This window comes from Heliconius melpomene, chromosome 10 (assembly GCF_056956725.1).
Source record: "Heliconius melpomene rosina isolate 202511_hmr_F chromosome 10, ASM5695672v1, whole genome shotgun sequence".
NCBI classification, from domain to species: domain Eukaryota; kingdom Metazoa; phylum Arthropoda; class Insecta; order Lepidoptera; family Nymphalidae; genus Heliconius; species Heliconius melpomene.
Window position 1 is genome coordinate 16,942,422 of NC_140398.1, and position 23,992 is coordinate 16,966,413.

General features: G+C 32.5%; 1 protein-coding gene and 2 non-coding genes across 4 annotated transcripts in view; 1 reads left to right on the forward strand and 2 right to left on the reverse strand.

The window, feature by feature from the left end:
* The window catches only part of LOC146535982 (uncharacterized), a 46,659-nt gene that overhangs the window by 5,666 nt on the left and 17,001 nt on the right, over nt 1-23,992 (reverse strand). The window lies entirely within an intron of this gene.
* TRNAH-GUG (transfer RNA histidin (anticodon GUG)) lies at nt 2,279-2,350 on the forward strand. The gene has a single exon. It is a non-coding gene; the product is annotated as a tRNA-His (tRNA).
* TRNAH-GUG (transfer RNA histidin (anticodon GUG)) lies at nt 9,171-9,242 on the reverse strand. The gene has a single exon. It is a non-coding gene; the product is annotated as a tRNA-His (tRNA).

Sequence of the window (23,992 nt, forward strand, 5' to 3'; positions counted from 1 at the left end):
ATTCTCCGTTTTTCACGCGCCGACTAATTTTGGAAGAAAGTGTTGACTTTCATTTTTAATTATTATTAACAGACATTTAAGGACAAACAATGAACAAAGGTGCAAAATAAAGGCAGTATTAAGAAAAGCTTTCGTGTGGGAGTAAAGAGTTCGTTCAAAGATGAACTTTACGTTGAGCTTACACATAAAACATATAAACTGGGGTTTAAATCACTTTTAACGTTTACTTTTTAAATAACGTACTTCCCGAATCTGTGGGTTAATCAAAAAGTTTCCCAGAGAAAAGGCTTAATTATGCGTCCGTCCGTACAAAATTTTAAAATTTAAGCCAATCCTTTTTTTCAGAAATTAATTACCAAGGGTTTAGTTTATCATAGCCTACCCTAAGAGTAGCTTTATATTGTAGCATAGAATCTTATATCTCAAGAAAAAAGCAAATATAATTTAAATATTACTTTTTTAGAAGACGTATAATTTGAGGCCTTAGACCAAGATTGTGGTCTAGAAATATGAGCTTAATTATTTTTTTTTAGCTTCACTCTGTATTTCGCACATAACAGAGTAGGCTGAGGTCACCTAGTGCTAAGACACTCCGTTCCCCACTTTCTGCCAAATTATAGAGGCATTGCGTGTTGAGTGGTGGAACTCAACGCCGCGCTTCACCACGTTACCAAAGCGAGAAAATGAAAACAATAATTATTTCACTTCCTCGAGGAAGCATCGAACTAACAACCTAACGCGCTTTCCTAAATGTAGAATAACTTTTTAAAAATTATAAGAAAATATATTAAAATGTCATAAGTAAACTGACCCACAAAAATGTAAATTTTAATATTTTCCACCCATAAATCTAAGCTGGTAGCGCACATTTATTATTTACAAGCGCTTCTCCAACACTCGCGACATTGTCCACGGCCGCTGTAATCTTTGGTGAGTGTCCTAATTACATTGGGGGATAAAATCTCTATCCTCGGGCGAATCGTTTGCATAATATAACTGGTAGCTTAATTTTTATGGATAAAAATGTCTATGACAAAAATATTTTTGTTCATCCTGCATATAGAAGTAGTAGCCTATGTAGTGTTTAGACACTTCCGGAAGTCATCGCCGCGCTTTGCGTCGTTACCAGAGTGAGGAAATGAAAATATTTAATAATTAATTTTCTCGAATAAGAATCGAATCCAGACCTGTCGCATTTACGGTAGCACGCTCGTGCCCCTCCGCTCTGATATATTAGTCTTAGCACTAGTGTCACTGATGAACCTAAATACTTTTAGTACAAATACAAAAAAAATATTACAAATAAAAATAATATTTATGTACAAAATCCATTTAATGTGTTCCCTGGAAGGAAAAAAAGAACAAATATTTCAGTAAATTTGTACATTTTATTTTAGTATAGCCAGTTAGTAGCGCCCGAGGGATCTTTCTTATGAAAAATGGTTCTCATCTCAATTGGGTCAATCCAGTCCGACAGTCTAAATACGACAATTGATGCTGGTTACCATTGAAGCAGAAAAAATTTAATTGTCAGGATCCATATATTTCAATAATTGTTAGTTCGACCGTCTTGATCGACTGGCGTTCGAATATATTTCTAATCGATTATATATTATCGATAGTTAGTTTAAAAATGTTTAATAAAAATTAACCAAATTATAGTGAAGATATGCATAAAAAAAGAATAATTAGAAAGGTAAAAAGAGGACTCAAAGAGAAGAAAAAGTAGACGATAATTGTTATGATTGTCACTAGATATTACTTCAAAAGTTTTTGTAATTGTAGTTTCGAGAATGTGGCTTACTTTAACTATAAATAAACTAACGAATAAACAAATGATTATTATAGTTAATTTAATGGAAGCCTCCATGAGTTAGATTCCTGACTTTTGATATCATTATCACTTTTGGTTATAAAAAAATAAAGCAGATATAGCAAGTATTAATATACTAAAAGTAGAGGAAGACAGTTAGTTACAAAAATAATTGTTTATGTAGCTATACCAATTAAAACAAACAAATGTTCTGTTTATGTAGCTATACCAATTAAAACAAACAAATCTCTAAAATAAAATTGCCATAAAATATTTGAGAACACTTGATATTATTACAAAAGCGATTGAAAGAGAAAGTACACTTAAATGCTCCAGTTTCTGATAACTTGACTCATTTTAAAAGATTCTTTTTAATCTGTTAGATCATTATAATTTGAGACGTTTCATTTTGTTAGTATTTTACCTTTATAAAAATGTTGAACAACTACTTCAAGAGCTCCGATAGCCGTGATCGTCTAGTGGTTAGGACCCTACGTTGTGGCCGTAGTAACCCAGGTTCGAATCCTGGTCACGGCAGCGAAAGCTGTTACGGCGGAGCTCTGTTTTTTACATTTTTTTATAAAGAAATAATTTTAGATTCAGCTATCTATCAATATAAATTTGTTTTTACCGAATGCTTGAGGAATTCAACGCCGCGTTTTGCCTCGTTACCAGACCGATGAAATGAAAAAATGAACTTTTTCATTTCTCCTAGTGGGAATCGAATCCACAACCGTCGCGCTTACACTCATACGCTTATGACCCTGCGCCAACATTGCGTTTAGTAAAGTAATTTTGATATCGTAAAGCACATTTGCTCTATATTAATTTAGATTTAAAAATAAATATACAAAAAATCTACATCATACATTTACAATATTATGTTAACACATTGAAATCCATTCATTCAAATTGAAATGTCGCTCTTTAGAAAATAATTAGGTTGTTATTCAAGTTATTTAAAAAAAAAAAATTTTAAACGCCAAAAAAGAATATACAAATAACGTTCGGGGTTAGTGCTATACAAAATTTATAGTTTTTATATTAACAATTAAGCTCAAGTTTGCAAGGTTTAGAGGCCGATTCGAGTGCCTTTTCCATTTCAAAACGAGGTGCAAGCAGGTAAAATAAAACATAAGTTAGTCTCTACATAAAAAGTAAAGATAAAATTAAAACTTTATTTAAATTTATTTAGCATTTTAATTATTTAAATGTGTATTTTACTCAATTTTTATTCATTTTATATTTTTACGACACATTTGAATAGTATAAAGGGCTTTTTAAAATAAATTCTAACTTATTGCCTCTGTAGAGCTCCTGGAGACTTGAAATTGTTATTTTTATTAGCTCTTATTTGAACGAGCTCGGATAAAAGTGTTTGCTTTTATAACAGAAATTCAATTTGGATGTCCGATAATATTTTTAGTGGAAACCGAATCACAATGCTTCTTATGATTTCTTAATGTAATATAAATATTATTTAGGTCTTTTTGATTAATAAAATATAAGGTCGTCTTATCACAAGTATAAAGACTTTATGATGTATTGGAACAATACGATGGTCAATCGGTTCGATTCTTGCTTGAGGGAACATTTACTTGAAATAATGCTTTTTGTCCCATTTTCCTCTGTATTCTACTGTATTTTCTTAGCATTTCATTCTCTCTGCTTACTTTGATGTATACTTACGAGCATATTTACAAGTAAAACAATATTTTTTTGTGACGCAGCGACTAGAAGCAGGTAGTTGTGGATTCCATTCCCTGTGAGGGTATGATTTATTTACATTTCATCGCTATGATAAATAGACAAAGCGAGGAGTTGAGTGTCGCCACTTAAAAGGGCTGAAAATAGGGAACGGACTGATTTAGCTCTAGGTTTCCTCAGCCTACCTTGCTATGCGGGAACAGGGATGAAGGTATTTCTTTTTTTCATTCCTATATAACTTTCATATTCTACTCATTATAATTGTTGTTATACAATTTTTTACAAAATTCTGTAGTAAAAATATGATAAATAGATTAGATAATACAAATTTTCAAAAGAAATTGTTGTGCGAAAAGTCGTAAATTACATTTTCAGTACAATGTTATCCGTTATTATAGTAGGTTTATCCCGGACCTTCGTAAATGAATCCCGGGGATTTGAATTGCAAGGTTGCGAATTTCATCCGGGGAATGGGCCTGGCGGGATTCTTATTCAATTTGAGCATGTGGCCATTTTATGAATCTTATTTTTATAGAAAACTAGTGATCACCCGTCACTTTGTTTGCGAGGAACTCATGACGTAAAGTGAAAAATGGATTTTTTTCGTTTTAAAAATCTCTCCGTTACTTACCTCTAGGCCAAATTTCATTTTTCTACATCTAATAGTTTCGTCCATGAGTATTCCGTCAGTCACTCAATAAAGGAAGACTTTATATATGTCTTCCTGTATATATTTCTTATTATGTTTAAATATTAAATTATATAATTTGACTAAAAATTAGTAAAAATTTATTATAATTTTGAAAAATTAACAAATACATATATACTTAATATTAAAAATAAAAGTCTATTCAATGAAACGAACACGTAAGCATATAATTTAAGCGTCTTTATTATGAAATGTGATATTCAATGTCTTATTAAAGCAGTTAATTCTAAATTTTATTAGACAATAAGGGCTACAAGTTTAAATTGTTAGGCTATTTAGAGTTCAAGTTACGAATACGGTTATCATATAAGTAATTTGAAGTTTTGACATAAGTCGTGACCGAACTATATAGTAAACGCTAACGTAATTTTGTATTTAATTTCTTTACTTAATTAAAGGGGTAGTAAGTTTTCTCTTTCTTGAATAACATAATTTATATTATTTTTATAATAATTACTTGCAATTAGTATACAGGATTACGTTTCTCCGCATTGCAGGGGAGACAAAGAAAACCTATTGTTAAGACAGTCCATTCCCCACTCTCCGTCAAATTTCCGAAACAATAAATAGCGTTGCTTTTTATCAGAGCGAAGAAATGAAAATAACTCTCCCTAACTCTCCCTAACTAATGAAAATAACTCTCGAGTGTACATAGTGGACTTGACAGTCAGACGCTGTGATGCTGCGCTACGACGTCCACAATTTCTTCTATATTTAGCTGCAAATGTACTATTTTAATAAAATGTACTAAAACTCAAATATTATGTGAATTTATAATGAAAAATGAATAACTTATTTGGTGCATTGCGTAAGCGGAACTTTACGTACACCGCAATATGCCGTTAATAATTTTTGACGAATGGTTTATATAAATATTATTATATTTTGCTTGCTAACTAAAATTGTTAGTAATTGGGGATAGGTACTTTAACTAATTAGTTAAAGTACCTATCCCCAATTTTAACAAAAAAACCGACTTCTTCAATTTCAACCGGATCCCACAGTCAGACCCTAACCAAAATTTCATCAAACTACCGTTATAGTATGTCCTATAATAAAATTGAATTGATAACCTCCTCCTTTTACATAAATCGGTTAAAAAACAAATAATATAATAACGCATACAAATCTCACAATAATAATTGGCCTGCAATTTACTTACTTAAGTTAAAAGTGTGGATGCTCAACAAAGGAACTGTAGAATAGAATACAAATGAGTAGAAAATAACAATACCTGTTAATGAAGCCGGTTCCTTAATTAGAGGAAATTTGGTTGTATATACCGTAGGTATATACAAAAAAGAAGTAGTTCTTTTAATATATTTTTGTTATTAGTAGCATAGTTGTTCGGTAGGATCGGTCGCAATCTGACAGCGCCTGAATCTAAATGCGACGTCGTGGGCTCGATTTCCGCGCGAGGGAATGCATTATCGGTAACAAGACAAATACGGCGGTATGGCGATGTGTACGTCTTGAAGCTAAAAATACTATTCCTATTCCTAAGTATGGATCCACCGGCACGTTAAACCCTAACTGACTTGTGTCGTCATACTATTTCTCTCTCTCTCTCTCTCTGTATGTAGGCATTTATTTTCAAGATATCTAGCATCTGTAGGCAGAGGCAATTTGTTTATATATATAACTTACGATACCATAAGAGTGTAAAGTTACTTAGTTCTCCATTTTATTCTGAAATTGTAGAGCTCAGTTTCGCGTATAATGTATGAATATTTATCAAAATTTAAACGGGATAAAACGAGCTTTTAATACAAAGATGCCACCGACTCAGTTTAAATTAAATTGCTTCTTTATTTCGAAGATCCAATTTCCTATCGCCTTCAAACTTTGACAAAGATCAGATATTTAAGATGACAGAGGATTAAACAAAAATTAATTAAGAATGTTCGTTGTCATTTATAGATATATTTTTACTTTTGTTTCTTCGATCAATTATATATATTAGTATATAGCTTATCGAAGCTTTGTTTTTGCTATTATTATAATTTATAAATAGTTATATGTTATTTTTTAGTTAATACAAATACTTAAAACTATGATATTCCCAAACCTTACTAGTATCAACCGTTTTCCGCAACGGCTTAGCATCTGAGGGTAAACGAGACGATCGTGGATTCGTTGTGTGGGTATGAATACAAAACTCGTTGCTGGTGGAAATGTAAGCCTTTTTTATTTAAAAGGAGAATTTCCGCCTAAATGTTGTCCCCTCTCATTTCTCTTTCGTGGTCGACATTAAGCTTTAGAATCTTCAAAAATTTGATATGTTACCTGTATAGGGGAGATTATAGGGGAGAACTAAGAAAAGATTGCTCGAATTTACGGGAAGAGAAAAAACAAGAGTTTTCATTTTACTTATTTTTTAATTTTTTTTCAATAAATTCATTTTTTAAGTCTCTTTTTAATAAACCCAGTCAGCAAAAAAAGTATAAACATATACATCAATAAACCAGAATAGTTTCGATTACACGGTACAAGTTTCGCAACAATGAGATTGTGAAATTGCCATGATATGAAAATAAAGTGATATCTGAAACAATGTTAAAATTCCCTTTTGTTACGTCAATTCAATTTACTGACTGGCATACGAGTATGGTATCTATGAAAAGTTCAAATTTATATTTTTTATTTAAATTTGTATGGATTATATTGACTTTTACGTGTTGACTGAATGCACTGATGAATACTAAATAAAGTAAAAGTTTTTTTATTTTTTTGAATAAGCTTTATATTGAAGCATTTCATTACCGATATGTTTGTGAGGAATGAAAAAGTAAATACACTACATTAATAGTAATTTCCTATGAAGTTAAATACAGTATTATTACCTTCACCGACAGAAGATAGGATAAATCCAACATTGTTTATATAGTTTCTGTGCTCTTTATTCGGTGACATTTTTATTTTTTTCTCTTCAGACCATATTCGCACATAGGATGGCAGGCAGAGGGAACCTAATCTTAAGATTCTGTTCTTCATAAAGGCATTTCCGTCCAAATTCTTAAAGCATTAAGAAAAGAAGACAGAAGAGCAAAGATTCTGGAAATGAATGAATGAATGAGATCATCATCATTACCAGAGCGAGGCAATGAAGATATTGAATATTTAATTCAACCGAGAAGGAATCGCCGACAACAAACCTGCAATCGTGTTTGGCCGATCGATGTTTTGATTTGTTAAGTTAAGCTGGCAAAATTAAATAATTTCAATGGCTTGAGGCTTCGCCACTTGGCTTCACTCGCTGTAATCTAAAAAAGGCCTTAAAGGATTATGTATTTTTTATCACCACCAAAAGTATTCATAAATAAATTAAGAAAAACAAATGGATTAAAAACGTATTTTAATAAAAACAAATATGGTAAACCTTACATTACAGGTAAAATTTATAAACTTCATATAATAGATAAAACTAAGTTTTCCCCCTACACGCCACACTTGTAGGTACAACCTCTACCGAGACTTGTTTATTTAATTAGTATTCAATTCGTGAGCCAATCAAGTTGGAGATGATGGCCGCGAGCCATTGCCGCAGCACTGCTCCTGATAGTTAGGACGGCCGCTCCAACATGTACGTGAGTTATTAATTTTGCAAGTAAATGGAGAAAGGAGGATTATGGAGAAAATTTCTGGTTGTAAATTTATATCTTGCAATATTCAGTTATTTGTTATTTATTATTCTGCAATAATAATGAGAAAAAATAATTTTATTATTTTGTTTAATTTAATTAAATATAATAGAACTAGTATATATACTATTTTTTTAGCTTTACGCTGTAAACCGTACATAGAAGGGTAAACACAAGGAACCTGGTAATCTAGTGCTAAGACAACTCAAAATGTAAAGCCTCCTTAGGCCTCCCACCGCTTTTCGGATCTCTCTTGCATTCTTCTCGCTATATTTTAGCATAAACTGTACTATCCAAGCAAATCAATCTGATAGCGTTATGGCTTGCACAGTCTATCTGTGAACCTTTGCCTTTATACAAAGGCACGATGACTGCACCTCGCCAATCGTCTGGGACCTAACCCTGAGTTCCAGCATAAGCCAAAACGCGTGGCCCACCATATTTAATCACCTTGGCAGTAGCTCCATCTGCCTCTGCCTTACCACATTTCAGACTTCTCATTGTACTCCCAACTCAAGGTTTCGTTGTAACTTGAGACAGAGGCATTCAAACATCTCTTTCCCTCCATCGCTGCAAAATTTGTGGTTGTAATTTTAAAAATCGTTCTTCGAAAATATGGTTCTTTTGTAGAATATGGTATCATAGAAAGATACAGGTGTCCCTAATTCACATAAAAACGAGACTGTCCTAATCCTAAACGTCCTATAACGTGGGAGCCGCAATCAAATCATCGTGAAAATTTACTATCGTCGTAAATTCTTTGCTAATACCTACTTTTGCAAATTAAATTTGCCCTAATAAACGCTATAATTACTTTCAAATTAATTATTTTATCTGTCTTGATGATAGCTTACGTTTCGAATTTTACTGAGACTGTAAATTTGACAAGTTGTGGGTTCTGTTCCCACCCAAGTAAATGAAATATTTAATAGTTTGATTTCGTCGCTGTTAACAAGGCAAAGTTCAGCGTTGAGTTGCGCTGCTTAAGACACAAAGCTAGGTTCCCAGGTTCCCTCAGCCCACCGTACAAACAAAGTATGTAAACAAAATATTATTCCAGTAATAGAAAAATATTTTTAAAAAATTTTCGGGTTTTCTTTTCGAGCGAACCTGTATGTTTCGTAAAATATTTACACCGTTTGAGTTTTTTAAGCACAATGTTTATTTTGATGATACTGGACGACGAGATTGAGGTCCAGGGAGACAGCCGGATATTTTTGCTAAATAAACCAGTTATTCATATTTTCAATCTATATTTAAAAAAAAAAAAAGAAAATAGCTCCGCCGTAACAGCTTTCGCTGCCGTGACCAGGATTCGAACCTGGGTTACTACGGCCACAACGTAGGGTCCTAACCACTAGACGATCACGGCTATCGGAGCCACTGACCATAGAGCCTAAATATGCCTCAAGTTTCTTACAAAATGCTTTCACTTAACCTGCTACCAGTGTACCGTGACGATTGCTCAATTTCTTAACGGTTAAACTTTTTTGCTAATTTTTTATGGAAAAAGTATCTTAAAAAATTAATTGAGTTTTGATAGTAATATATAAAAGTATTATACATACTGGTAAGTCTAAGAAATGGTGGTTCTGGGTTCGATTTTCTTTGGGGGAAAGCTTTTAAGTAAAATATCTATAATATTGTCATTGAAAGATGTGTTTGTATGAATATAAAAATACAATTGCACATTAATATATTCGTATAATACTTTTTGTAAAACTCTAATAAACAAATGTATGTTAATTCGAACTCCTAAAAGTCTCCTAAAATATAAATATCTATAATTGTTACAAAGTATCGAATGATAAAATGAATAACATATATTTAAAATAATAGCTTTACATGTGTACTTAAGACTTCAAAGAAAGTAACTCGAAACTGTTGTATAATTTTACTTCCTGTAAAATCTAAATCAAAATTCTACAAAACCGTATAACTCCACTACGCTACGTTGAAACTTAAAGCAAGTACTATCAATTACTAAAGTAAAACTCGTAGTTTTCGTTTCGAAGCAATTTCAAAAGCTACAATTTCATATTATTTAATTTCAAACTTACATACTTTTTTTTAAATATTTATGTTTTATATTATAAGTTAGTTTCTCTATAATATTTTCTATTAATATTTAAATTATTTCTTTAGATCATAATTTAAAGAGGAATTTCAAGTATTAATCGTCATCGGCCATCGGTCGCAGTAGACGACTCGAGGAAATTAATTCATTTAATTCTCATACTCTGGCAAGATAAAACGCGCCGTTAAGTTTCGTAACTGAATCGATAGTCGCGATATCTCGAATTCAGACGGGAAGCGGAGAACAGAGTATCTTGACAATAGTTTGTTTCTGTCTTCTCTCATCATTTAGATAGAAATGATACAGGAAAAACGTCGTTCTAATAAAATCTTTTAGCATTAGGTTCCCTCTGCCTACCTTACTGTGTGCGGGATACAATGTGAAGCTAAAAAATCATATATTAGTATTGTTTTAGATAGTACTTTCACAAAGAATTACTGTATCTTCCAAATATATTCAAATATCATTAAGCCATAATCCACAAAAACATTGTAGGCATCGCAATCGATCTTTTAAACTTTTATATAGATAAGATAAAACATCGACAGAGATTGAACGATCTGAATGAAATGTATTGAAAATATTTTCTTAAGTAATATTGAAATTTTGTTGTGTATTGAAATTATTCTTCAGGGTACTGTCATTATAACAAAAACAAGTACTATAATAATATCATGTTTAGGAAGATTATTTAATAAAAAAATTATACGGTTAAGAAATTTATACTCTACATGAGTTCTAGAGTTCTTAGATCAAGCTACAAATGTTATACTAAACAAAGCTGCGTCTAATATTATTCTATGTATTATATTCTATGTATTCTCATACATACGAGTATGTACACAGGAGTAGAAACTGCCATTAATTCAGTATAAATTATTCTGTACCCAAGCAGTCCCCATAATAGGCCCCGTACAATGTCTCTACTATCTGCATGTTTACCTTGATAGCTTTATCTTTTGAATATTACCGTTACCAAGGTAATGTTATAGAATAGAATCCGGTGGATTCGAAGGGCGTAAGACCGGACGGAGTGGCGAGAATTAGGGGAGGCCATGGCTATGTCCAGCAGTGGACGTTGAAAGGCTGATGGATGGATGGATGGATATTGTGTTAAGACACTTCCACAAGCTTTGCCTCGGCACCAAAGCAAAGAAAATGAAAATATTAAATATTTTATTTCTCAAGTTGGAACCGAACGCACAACCTGTCGCTTTTACAGTCTTTACTTGGACGATATGTGATCACCGCGGCCCACGACTCCGTGTAACACCAGAGGAGCTACAGGTGCATTGCACGTCTTTAAAGTGAAGATAGACGCGCTTTTTGAAGGTACCCAGTTCGCATAATTCCATGCAGGAGAAACCACAAGAAAAATCTAGTATGAGACAGAACTACATTAGCTTAATGTATAATATATTTTGTTATCCTACAATAAATGAACGTTGGCTCCTGTACTATATATCTTCCATCCATCTTCGTGACATCGCACGTTTATTTTAGAACATTCTCGCCTTAATTTCACTAAATTAATGATGTTTGAGAAAATTTATGGGTAACGTGATATTTTAGTGGAGCTGCTGATCGTAAAAGCTTAGCTTAGCTAAAAATTACATTTAATTTGTACGCAGTGGTAGCAGGAGCGAGTTGTTTATAGATCGTACTCGTACTTCCAAAGCCACCCTAGTAGATTAATTACAAAATTAGTTATATAGAGAGAAAAGCTCGGACATTGAAGGTGAGTGCGTACTAACACGCATTTGATGAAACTCCTTAAGCCTACACGTAATACGTAATAAGTAGCACGTAATACGTAATAAGTAGCACGTAATACGTAATAAGCTTGGTGCATGAACGGTGATTAATTTTTTTAATTAAAATCTAGTAAATATTTTAAAACCAATTTATGCTTTCAAAATTTTATTTACAAACTTATACTACTTCGACTCTCAATACGCAATATCTCGAATTAGGGCGGAGAGTGGAGAAAGTGTTTTGACGCTCGGTTCTCTCCGTTATATATGAAAAAACGGGAAGCTGCTCGCTATTATTGTGTAGAAGCTGTAAATAAAGCTAAAGTATTAACCGCCTGTTGATTTCTGATAAAAAAAATATTTCATTGCATTATACAGATAATATGTTATGAAATACAAACATTCATAAATACAATTTTCCCGAATAATAACGTAATTGATGACCCGAGAGATTCAATTTATATGTAATTTTATTGAAAGGTCGAGTGTAAATGTCTTTTAAATTGTTGGTTATAGGAGTTTGCGGATAATTTTCTCATAAAAAAAAAATATTTGTCTAAAGATTCAATTTTAACATTTTCTTATGACCATAATATAAATGTGTTTGTGGACTCTTCCTTTGTTTCAAAACATTGCCACTTTACTAATAAAAGGAAACATCTTATTTAATTTCACACACTGTAAGACAAAAACCCAATTTGTTCATAATAAATAATGTTTTTCAAGTAATTTGGACTCACAAAAAGGACACGCGTTGATTAAATTAATTTCCTGTTAGCTCAATCGGACTCGCCCACGATGGCTCTTACTTCCAATAAGGGTTTTTTTTCCTTTTTGAAGTACAGAACCCTAACTTTTTTTTAACTTTCTCGTTATACCTAGCATAGGCAGAGGGAAGCTGACACCCCGTTCCCATTACGACACTCGCTTTCCCTATTTAATCACCAAAATTTGAGGATATTGCGTGTTGAGTGACGGAACTTAACACCGCTATTTATAATATTACTTCCTGATATACAATGTTCGTAATTTTACAATGTCATACATATACGTATTTTATAATGTCATACATGATAAAGTCAGTTATATAAAACTTTTTTCTAAAACAAAAGGACAATCTGTAATTTCATGTGAAGACATTACAATGAGAGGACATTACAGATTAATGGTTAAAAGGGAAATTAGCGATAGCACGGGCGATCATTTCTCTAATAAAGCCATGTTTGATTGCGAGTGACATCTGCTGTCTTAAATGAGTTTGATAGTAGGCTGTAGGACACATTTGCTGTTCTGAAAAATCTATAATAGAATTATACGGAGTACAATACATAGTTATATTAAAAAAAATATTGATATATTAAACCTTTCCCATAAATTGAACATATTATTGAAATAAAATAAATAATTAATCTACAAGCGAAGATGGTGATAAATGCGATTACAAAAACGTGAGAATGAAAAAGAAACGACATATTTTTTCTTTATATATTTATAGCACGTAAGAGTTGGCATAGAGCCTGACTGTAAATGCGACGGTTGAGGGTTCAATTCACATTGGGGAAAAGTAAATATTTTCATTCGCGTCAGTAACAAACCAAAACGCAGCATAGAGTTCCGATACTCAACATATAAAGAGAACAGAGTATCTTAACACTAAGCTTCTGCCTATCCTGCATTATACAGCGCTAAAAAACACCAGCGCTTAAAACCCCTCACTCTAGTATGAAAAAAATTAAATCTCTAGGCTTTAAGAAACATACGAGCTTTTACTATAGTTAATAATGTTCTGTAACCTGCTGTCTAACACAAGGTAAGTTCGTATCTCCCTCGCCTCGCCTCACAACTTGTTTGTTGCAGCAGTTGCTGTTAGTGTTAGAGTATAATTCAATTGGACTGTGTAGCTGTAGCTGTGTAACAACTACAAGCGACACTACTGTACTTCCCATTAAACGTTCTGTTTCACTAATGGGAATTTATATTACGTAAGCACTTCTAGTGTTGAGTTTTATATAAAATTATTAATTAATTTATTTATTTAAACGTGGTTTTTAAATATTTTTTGAGTAATATTAATAAAGTTTTTATTTTATAAAATGAAGTCGAGCATTCGGATACATTTTTTTACTAAATAAATAATAGGTTACTGTTTTTAGTTAAGTGATGTTATAATTCAAAGGTATTTTAAATTTTATAAGAAAAATTAATATATAACTGTATTTTAAAAAATCTCGTAATAATAAGAATTTTTCACAAAATTAACGTACAAATGAAACGCCGTACAGCATAAAAGCTTATGAAAAATACCAGAAGTTCGGCTACTTCGAACAAAAATTCGAATTGCTGACTAACGAACTATTTAAAATTTACCAGCCGAATTGCGAAAATATGATACGTTGTTATTGAATACTAGTGACCATAACGCGGATGTGCCCGTTTAAATTTATTTTAACACTGTAGCGAAATTATACAAAATCTCAAAATATTCTAAAGTATAACCTGTATAACTGTAAAGTTTCACCTAAATCAATTCAGTAATTTTTAAGTGAAAGAAGAATAAATATCCATTCTCACAAACTACATACACATAAGAAAAGATAACGATTTTTCATAAACGTAATTTAAATGTCTTCAACCGATGTTTAACCTTTGCTAAATGCCAGCTACTCCATTAGTCATAGGAAATGTGGCTCTATAAACGGACAGATAGAAAGTGCAAAAAAATAAAAGAAAATCGGTTATGGAAAGGATTTTCTATTTTTCTTACTTGGTGCTAATATTTTTTTGATAAAATAGTAGCAATACTTGATTTTTTATAATTACAATACGAAACAAGTATAATTTTAAAATAACGTTCCATTGTAGTATATAACAACAGAAAAATATATTTAATTTATTCCATTCAAATAGGGATCATGTGAAAACACAGTAATCAAAATGTGATGAATAATTAATATATTTAAATGTCATTACGTTCAAACGTTGTGAATATAATTATAAAAAGCTTGAAATTGAAATACAAAACCTAAAATATTACGACATTGTTACATAGTATATATGTGTTTAAATACCTTTATTTTTCTATTTACGAGTTATGATGATCTGAAAGTTTTTCTCTACTTTCCCAGTCAGTCTAACAAACGATTTAGGTTCTTCTACCACTATTGCAGAATCGTTAATTAAAGACAATGTTCCCGAATTTTATAATGGTTTCGTTTTCCGTCATGTAAATTATTCAGACATAAGTGTAGCTTTTAAATCAATTAGTATGAAAAAGACAGCCGACTTGTGGGGTGTCTCAGTTAATATCATAAATTCTTTAGTTGATATTTTGATTCCTGATTTAGTTACAATTTTTAATAGATGTATTGATTGTGGAGTGTTTCCTGATTTGATGAAATATAGTAAAATAACTCCATTGTTTAAATCAGGTAGTATGCAAGACCCTACAAATTTCAGACCGATTTCAGTACTACCTACGTTTAGTAAAATTTTTGAAAAGCTGATACTCAGTCAGCTTCTTACTTATTTTAATAAAAATAAATTACTGCACACAGGTCAATTTGGTTTCACTCGTGGAAGGTCAACATCTGATGCTGGGGTCAAATTATTAGAGAGTGTATTCGCGGCTTGGGAGGAGTCACGTGATGCCTTTGGGGTGTTTTGTGACTTGTCCAAAGCATTTGACTGTGTGCAGCATAAAACTCTTATCAGGAAGCTACACCACTATGGTATAAGAGGCATTGCTTTGGATCTTCTCACTTCTTATTTAAGTGATAGGATTCAAAAAGTAAATGTCAACGGGAAACTATCACACGGGTCACCTGTAGCATTGGGGGTGCCACAAGGCTCTATTCTGGGTCCGTTTTTGTTCCTTTTGTACATCAATGACTTACCTCACCTTATGAGAGATATTTGTGAAATAGTGTTGTTTGCAGATGATACATCTTTAGTTTTTAAGGTTAATAGACGGCAATTGGAAATTGACGATGTAAACAATGCTCTTTCTAGGATATTACACTGGTTTAGTGTCAATAACTTGCTTTTAAATAGTAGTAAAACTAAATGTATCAGGTTCTTTACTAAGAATGTGCAACAAGTAGAAACCAGGGTTTTGATGAACAATGAGGAACTTAAAGTAGTTAATGAAACTGTTTTCTTAGGTATAACATTAGATGCTAAGTTACAATGGGGTCCGCATATAGAAACTTTATCTGGTAGACTTAGTTCGGCAGCGTATGCAGTCCGTAAGATTCGTCAACTGACCGATGTTGACACCGCGCGTTTAGTATACTTCAGCTATTTTCATAGCATTATGTCTTACGGCCTATTACTTTGGGGCAGTGCCGCTGACATAGATACCATTTTTGTGCTCCAAAAACGGGCTGTCCGAGCAGTCTATAAAATGGGTCCACGGGAGTCACTAAGAAATAAATTCAAAGACTTTAACATCCTCACACTACACTCCCAATATATTTACGATAACTTAGTATATGTGCATAAAAATATTAATAAATTTAATAAAAACAGTGACCTCCATCAACATAATTTAAGAAATAAAAATAAGCTTGCTGTGCCCTTCTCTAGGCTCCATAAAGTATCTCACTCATTCGTAGGTCAAAGTATACACTTTTATAACAAACTTCCAAACGACATGGTTAATTTATCACTGAACAAATTTAAAAAAGTGGTAAAGCACAGGCTCTGCCAAAAAGCATATTACTCTGTTAAAGATTATGTTCGCGATAAAGATGTTTGGAAATGAGTTGCTCTATTTCTAAGTTAAAATTGTTAATTGTAATTTGTAACAAATGTTGGCATTTAAAAAGAGTGGCCATGAGTTTCTTTGCCTGTATCTTCTCATGAGCTCAACCATTTGAACGGGCTTTTTTCAAGTCAAAATTGCACATTTTTTTTGTTATTTTTAATTTGCATTTTTTTTTTCTACTTTATGACATGTCCAAGTAAATGTTAAGCATTTTTATGGAATAAAGATATTTTGACTTTGACTTTTGACTTTGACTTTGAAGCATTTTGATCAATCACTTCACATCCCTAACTTTCTAAGCTACGACAGACACTTGAAATCTAATCAAAAATACAACTTTTCTATATGTTCACGCTGTATCCTGCATATTGCGGGTTAGGCAGAGGGGCGGTGTTAAAATACTCCGTTAACTCAAATTTTGACACATATCGGGTGGAGTGATTGAACAATCACAACGATTTGTCTTGATGTCTTCTGGTAGGAAATGAAAATTATAATTCATTCCTCCGACTGGAAATCGAACCCATTTTGATTAAAGTCGGATACTGTGCAGCTGCACCACGATGGTAAGGTCATATTATCGGTAATCTAATTCCCAGCTCATCCCTGACTCCATTTTGTCTATCATTCAGAATATTCTATTCTAATAAATTCGTCGAAACAAAAAATAACGCCTTTGTCTTTACACTAAATTTCACCCAATTGTCTCTGACGGAGCTATGATTGTGTAAAGGCAGTTGATTTGTAACTTTGTCATTTCAACAAAAAGGAAATAATAAGATTTAGTTTATTTTATGTTCAATAAAAACGTGGTTCTATATACATAATTACTGAATTTTCAAATGAATTCCAGATTCTAGATTTACATTTACATGAAAATATTTCTATGCTTCTAGCAAATAACCTGACAAACTAGTTAACTTTACTTGAGTAAAAACCATTTATTTCGTGGTATGTACTACCAAAACTATTATAGATATAGCTAGCTATATGACAAGGTTTCGAAGAAACGCAAGTTCGCGCAATAAAAAAAAGATAAAAAAACCGGGGATGACATCGAAACGATTAACGTGATGTAATATAAGCTTTAATTTTCCTCATTAAATGGACTTCCTGACATTAATCAAAGTCCTGAGCTTTATAATATTAAACCTGGTTTCCAACGTTAGCAGAGCAGACCCAATCCGGACTACGTTGCGCCTCACAAGAGTAAACTGCATACTTGTATTTCCACCAATAAATAGTCGCACCGTAAGGACCGAGCGAACAAAAAGAGTTGAAATTAACTCGCTCAGTTCTAGAGAGCGAAGCGAAGTAATTACACATTATAAAACTTTTTCTTGGTGGAAATGTAAACCTATTGTGTTTTATTAATATTCATAAAGATTTCCCCCTAAGCATTACCCGCTTTTTCCCGCTCATTTCTCTTAGGCGGTGAAAACCCACTGTAGTATCGATATTTTGAACGTATCTAGGCTACACTACACAGGTTAGATGCTCAAACATTATACTCTATTTGCATACAAGTGTACGGAGCTTTTGAATATTAATGAAATTAAACTTACTTATACTATGTGCTACGCATTGTGGACTGGACTTGTACTTGTACGATTCAAAATTAGTTTTGTATACAAATAATTGATTGAGTGTTAGTTAAAATTATTGTTTATAGATAAATATATTATTTATACGAATTGATTTTTATTCGCTGTATCCCGCATGCAGCAGGGTAGGCAGAAGAAGCCTAGTGTTAAAACACTCCGTTCCCCACTTTCCGTCAAATTTTGGAGGTATTGCGTGTTAAATAGCGGAGCTTAACACCATACGGAAGAAAGAAGAAAATAATAAATATCACATAAATTCGTAAACTATTAATACTTTTAAAGTTGTATATGGGAAAAAAACAAATTAATACTTCATTGAAACTTTGCGTATATTTTCTATTACTTTCTGAAGAACGATCTCGAACGATTAAATAATAGAATTTGTAGTTAACTAATTTCTATTAGTTAATAATTTTCTTTCCGTCCAAAATTTAAAAAGAACTAAAAGAAATAAAAATATATATAATAGAAATAATTTCTAGCACAAATAACTATACGTGCATTGCTTTAACAATAAGAAATCCACATATATCAGCTTTTCATAAATAATCCATATTCTATACTGGAGCCAGCACAAATGAGACAAAATAAACATTTGGTGCGGAAAATATGTACTCGTATACGATAATACGAAGTAGTTTAGCTATCGGCAATTTGGTTGACGAATTATGTGTATATACTCGTAGTTATTATATATTGGGTATTCTCTAATTGGGATGTTATTATATTGGCAATATTACTTTTGTTGAGTAAGAGGATACGAATAATATTTTTTGTATATATTTTGACTCGTATATATTTACATCGCTGCGCAGGGAAACAAACATGTGATTGTAAACATAATGGTTGTGGGTTCGATTCCTATTCGGGGGAATAAAATATTTTATATTTGTTTTTCTTGCCGCTACTGAACTCGTAATGCCCCAAGAATTTTCAAAAAGTGGGGAACGAAACTGTCTTAAAAGAAACGTTGTATCTTAACACTATGTTCTCAGGCTCCCTCTGCCTACCGTGATATGTGTGGGAAACAGCGTGAAGCGTGATTTTATTTAAATAAATTAAGTGCAAATTGACATTTATTATACTTTAAAAGTATTAAGATCTTTTTTATAGTTATTTATATAAATCCCAAAGCACATTTGTAACTACAGAGTTCAATAAAACTTTTGTGTAACGCGAGTGTGGCACTAAATCAAGTTGCCAAATAACGTGCCAACAGACCAAAGTTGAACGATCTTGCATTTCCTATAGACTGTTATATTATTTGGGTTAAGTGGTCTACCATACCATACTCTTAGTTGTTTCTGAAATTATTAAAGATATTACCTTCCGTAATTTGGAAAATAGTGTTAGTTATAAGTTACAATAAGACGGGCGGCATTTAACTCCGCTATTCAACAAGAAATATCTCATGTCCCTCTCTCATGAAATGTGAATTTGGTCGGAAAGTGAAAAACGTAATGCCTTAGCCAGTCGATTCATTTTGTGGAATTATATGATATTTTCATTTCTTCGCTCTGGTGTCGAGGCAAAACAGCTTCCGCTACTCAACAGGCAATGCCATCAAAATTCTGCGGAAAGTAGGGAGCGGAGTGTCTTAACACTAGGCTCTCTCGGCCTACCCTGCTCTATGTACTTTAACACATTTTAATTTACATTTGTATTTAAATTGTAACGGACAGGAAGTGAAAAGCTTTTAGAACAAAACGTCATTTTCATAGTTGTAGCTGTTGATGTACAGCTTAATTTAGTTAAGTGGGTGTCCCATTAACACCGATTTTAATGACAACGTTAAAATAATGCAATTAGTATTTTATACAAAACTACTATGAGATTTTAAAATATATTTTATTAATTTAACACTGTTATATTAACGTTTTATTTATAACGTAGCGAGACTCGAAGGACCTCAAGCCAAGTCAGAGGTAAATCTAAATCTAAATACTAGTCATCCATAGTAAAAGCAAATATTTGATTTTTTGAAAAGATAAAACGACATTCAATACTTTCAGCGCTACAATAATATTTGCCTTAAAAACAGTCCAAAGACAATACTGCTTTCAGCTATGAAAGGCCATGTTTACATACATTATGTAAGTCCTGAAAGTCGGACAGCGTTTATTGAATGCGTGATGGTTGGTGGTTGTGAGTTCAAAATCAGACGAAGCAATGATTGTAGTTAAAAAGTCTCTAAAACTAAGCGGAATGTGGAGAGTGGAGTGTATTAACCCTCTACCTACTTTGCTTCATACGGAATATAGAAACTAAAAAAAACAAAGTAACTTAAATAAAAGATAAAATTTTATTGCAATTCTTTGACAGGTGTCTATAGAGTTTATCATAAAAATAGTCGTATAGAGTTCTTTTGAATATATTAGAGGCAAGCACTCACGTATTTATGCTATACAAGTGGGGGCGTATGGGGAAATCTAATGTAAAGCCCCGATTTACGTGAACACACTGGAGTGATGTAGCGGAGATGATTGCTTTTTGAAAACATTATTCAAACCCTCGATATGTCGTTTTATTTTCTTTCTTGGTTACAAGACTACAGTCTCGATTTATTCCAAGCGCGATTTACGCACCCAATTTAACGAAAAATTGAATAGAAAGTGGAGAACGGAGTGTCTTAACACTAGGCTCCACCTGCCGATCTGCTACATGCGGGATGCAAGGTGAAATTGAAAAAAAAAAAGGAAATTAAGTATCAAATACGTTTACTTCAGGCATAAATGTAGGAATACCAAATTTTACTTCTACGTAGCTTTTCAATATGTGAATTTGACACGTTCGCCCGATAAGCTCCTTAGCAGAATTACTAATCCTCTTGTGACGAAGCACTTGTTGAATACCTTTGGAGGTGGTATCGAAATTAAATAAGTCTTATACATTTTTTCGTTACAAATAATATCTGTACTTTTTTCTATTAAAATTTACCATTTCCATCAAGATGTATAGACGTATATGTTAAACCTAAAGAGTGTGTTTAGTTGAATGCACTAATCTCAGGAACTACTGGTTCGCAAGGAAAAAAATCTTTTTAGGTTGGATAGTCCATTCAATGAGGAAGACTTAAGGCTTTGTTACATCAAGTTAATCATTCCGTTGTAACTCACTGTACCAGAGATAACAGTGCGCCAAGTGCTACGGTCTATGCATACTTTTTCCACGCCTCCTCTTCCTCTCCATACATAACTTGCAGATAGTCCTCACGTCAAAATAAATAAATATATATATTAAAAAAATCCTTAGAATCCAATCCTTACAATAATAATGTTAACAACTACAACGAATGGCCCAAATATAAAAAGAAATATAGTAAACGCTGCAACAAAATATTTCTGAGATGAAAAAATGTATAATATCGTTTTTCTTTCGTAAGCGGCGTCTGTGTGTCATTTATTTAATCTTCTGAGGCCTCTCGCAATGCTCGTGAGTGCTACGATTAAACGCAGAAAAAGTGTTGCTAGTGTTAGGTGTATTATATTTAGACTCAAGTTATTATATAGGGTCCATTAAGGACATAGAGGTGCAGAGACTATTTTCATTTGTAGAGTGAAAGAATTTCGCCATAGCTTGATAGGAATATATGTATGTATGGCTTAGTGGTCAGAGCTGGACTGTTTCCAAGAAGTGCGAGTTCGAGTCCCGTTGCATTAAATTTTTATACATTTTCTACTACTATTTTTCTTTTCTTAACGTAGAATAGTACTTTAAGGAAACCGGACAAACGGGGGTCAGGCTATATTATCATTTTATTTTCTATAAGGAAAAATTATAAAAGTTAAATCGTCTTAACCACTGTGGATTTAAACATATTCTAATCTTACAAAAGAAATTCGTAGCGTTCCTTCCTTCAAGAAAAGTACTCATATTTTAGACTTTAAATCTCAGTCTTGGCTCAAATAATATATTTAAGCTCCAGTTTCTCAGTTTTATAAGAATCATTTTAACGCTTACTATTTTCGCTTTACGCTGAATTCATTAGGAATTGAACCCACAACCTGTCACGTTTACACTCGTAGGGCTGCGCTAGGACTCTAGTATCTTATATGATAAGATCATTGATTTAGTGTTGACGAGGGTGGGCTCTCACGACAGTGACATCAGGTAGCCAAGCATAATGGTTCATAATCTTTCTTTGGTCCCCCAAATATAATGTTTTTATTAATATGGAGTTCTTAATTAATAAATTGTATTCTGAACGTATTTTTTCTTATATATTATTATTAATACTTTTTTGTATTTCTTATTTAATAAGGTGATAATGGGTTGAAATATTATGTGGAGAATGTTTATTATATAACAATTTTTGTAAGCAGAGAGAATCTGTAGAAGAAGTGTTCCGTGTCCTTCCGCTCAATTTTTCTGTTTCTTTAATTAACAGCTTGTAATTACTTAACGCTTACAAAAAGCGCGATAGCGAAGCATAATTTATAGCAACTTTACTAATTTAGTGAAAACGACATACAAAAGAAGGAAATACAAACAACTATAGCATTTTGCATTAACTTCTAATTAGCAAGAAGCCATTATACATTTGAATTATATGATTAAGACCATAAATCCCAGTCTATCTGTTCAAAGGCGCCACCAAGACCACGGTATTTGGCTGACAGCCAGTTTCCTGATTATACAGTACCATATCTGTTCAGGGAACTGAAAACTACACGAGGTTATTTATATTGAATTATATTGATATATGTGAAATATACATAACGCTCTGGTAAACAAACAACAAATTGCGACGTTAAGTTACGCCATTTGTGCGGTAACCCGAGATCGCAATGTCTTCCCACTAGGATTTCTTTATCTATCCCGTCATATGCGGGAAAAAACGTGAAAACGTAAAGCCTGGAAGTAAAAAAAAATTAAAATAACGTTAGGATATTATGTAATTCCTTAGTCTAGAATTTGTAATTCTTAAGTTTTTCTTTTAGTTGCTATAATCAGCAGCTATTCATATGTAAATTGAATGTGTTGGCTCACACATTACTGTTACTTTATATAATACTGAATATGTAGAAATGTTTTGAATATAAATCTAATATACCAGTCACGTGAGGCCTTCAGTTTGTATCATGTGACTGTAAACGCGATGGTATAAATTTCCACGTTTTGGTATTTGCTAGACACAGAGTGTTGGGTTCCACGTCTCAATAGGCGACGTCTTGAAAATTTAATGAAAAATGAAGAATGGAGTGTTTTAACGCTAAGCTGGAACATGATTTTTGTGTAGTGACCTTTTGATATCTTAACACAAAGTAAGAAAGAGTATTTAAGATATATGTCTACGAGGAAAAGCTCGACTCGAGTTAAGTCGAGTACAGATTCACTTAACTGGAGTTGCGTAAAAGTTGCTACTTGTATTGGCAAAATGAAGTCGAGTAAGTTATTTGTTACTTACTTTGCTTGTTTCCTCTTAATAATCATGATTTCAATATTGATTTAGGCAGACCCCGGTAATAGCCGGGATTAATGCCAGGAAGAAGAAGAAGAAGAAGAATCATGATTTCAATAATAAATCCTGCGGGAGAAATCATGAAAATACATAAAAATATATTATAAGTGGGAGATATCCAGTTGAAAAAAATTCGACGTTCCTAAATAATAATGATATACCTGTAGATATTTCCTATGTTATTACACATTTTACTTAATTAAGGGTAGGCAATGGGGATTCATTAATCCATTATTCGGTTCTTTATTCGTTTTAGAGATCAACACTTTTGTTCTATGTTAAATTGCTAGCTTTGTCCAGCTTTTTCGAGCTGAGTCACGATGGCATCATCCTTAGCTAATATAACCCCATATATTAGATATATTATCACCATTATTTTTTAAATGAAATAAGGAGAAACCAATAGTATAAAATACATCTATAAATAAAAGTATCTGTGTCAATAATTTCGACATAAAAAG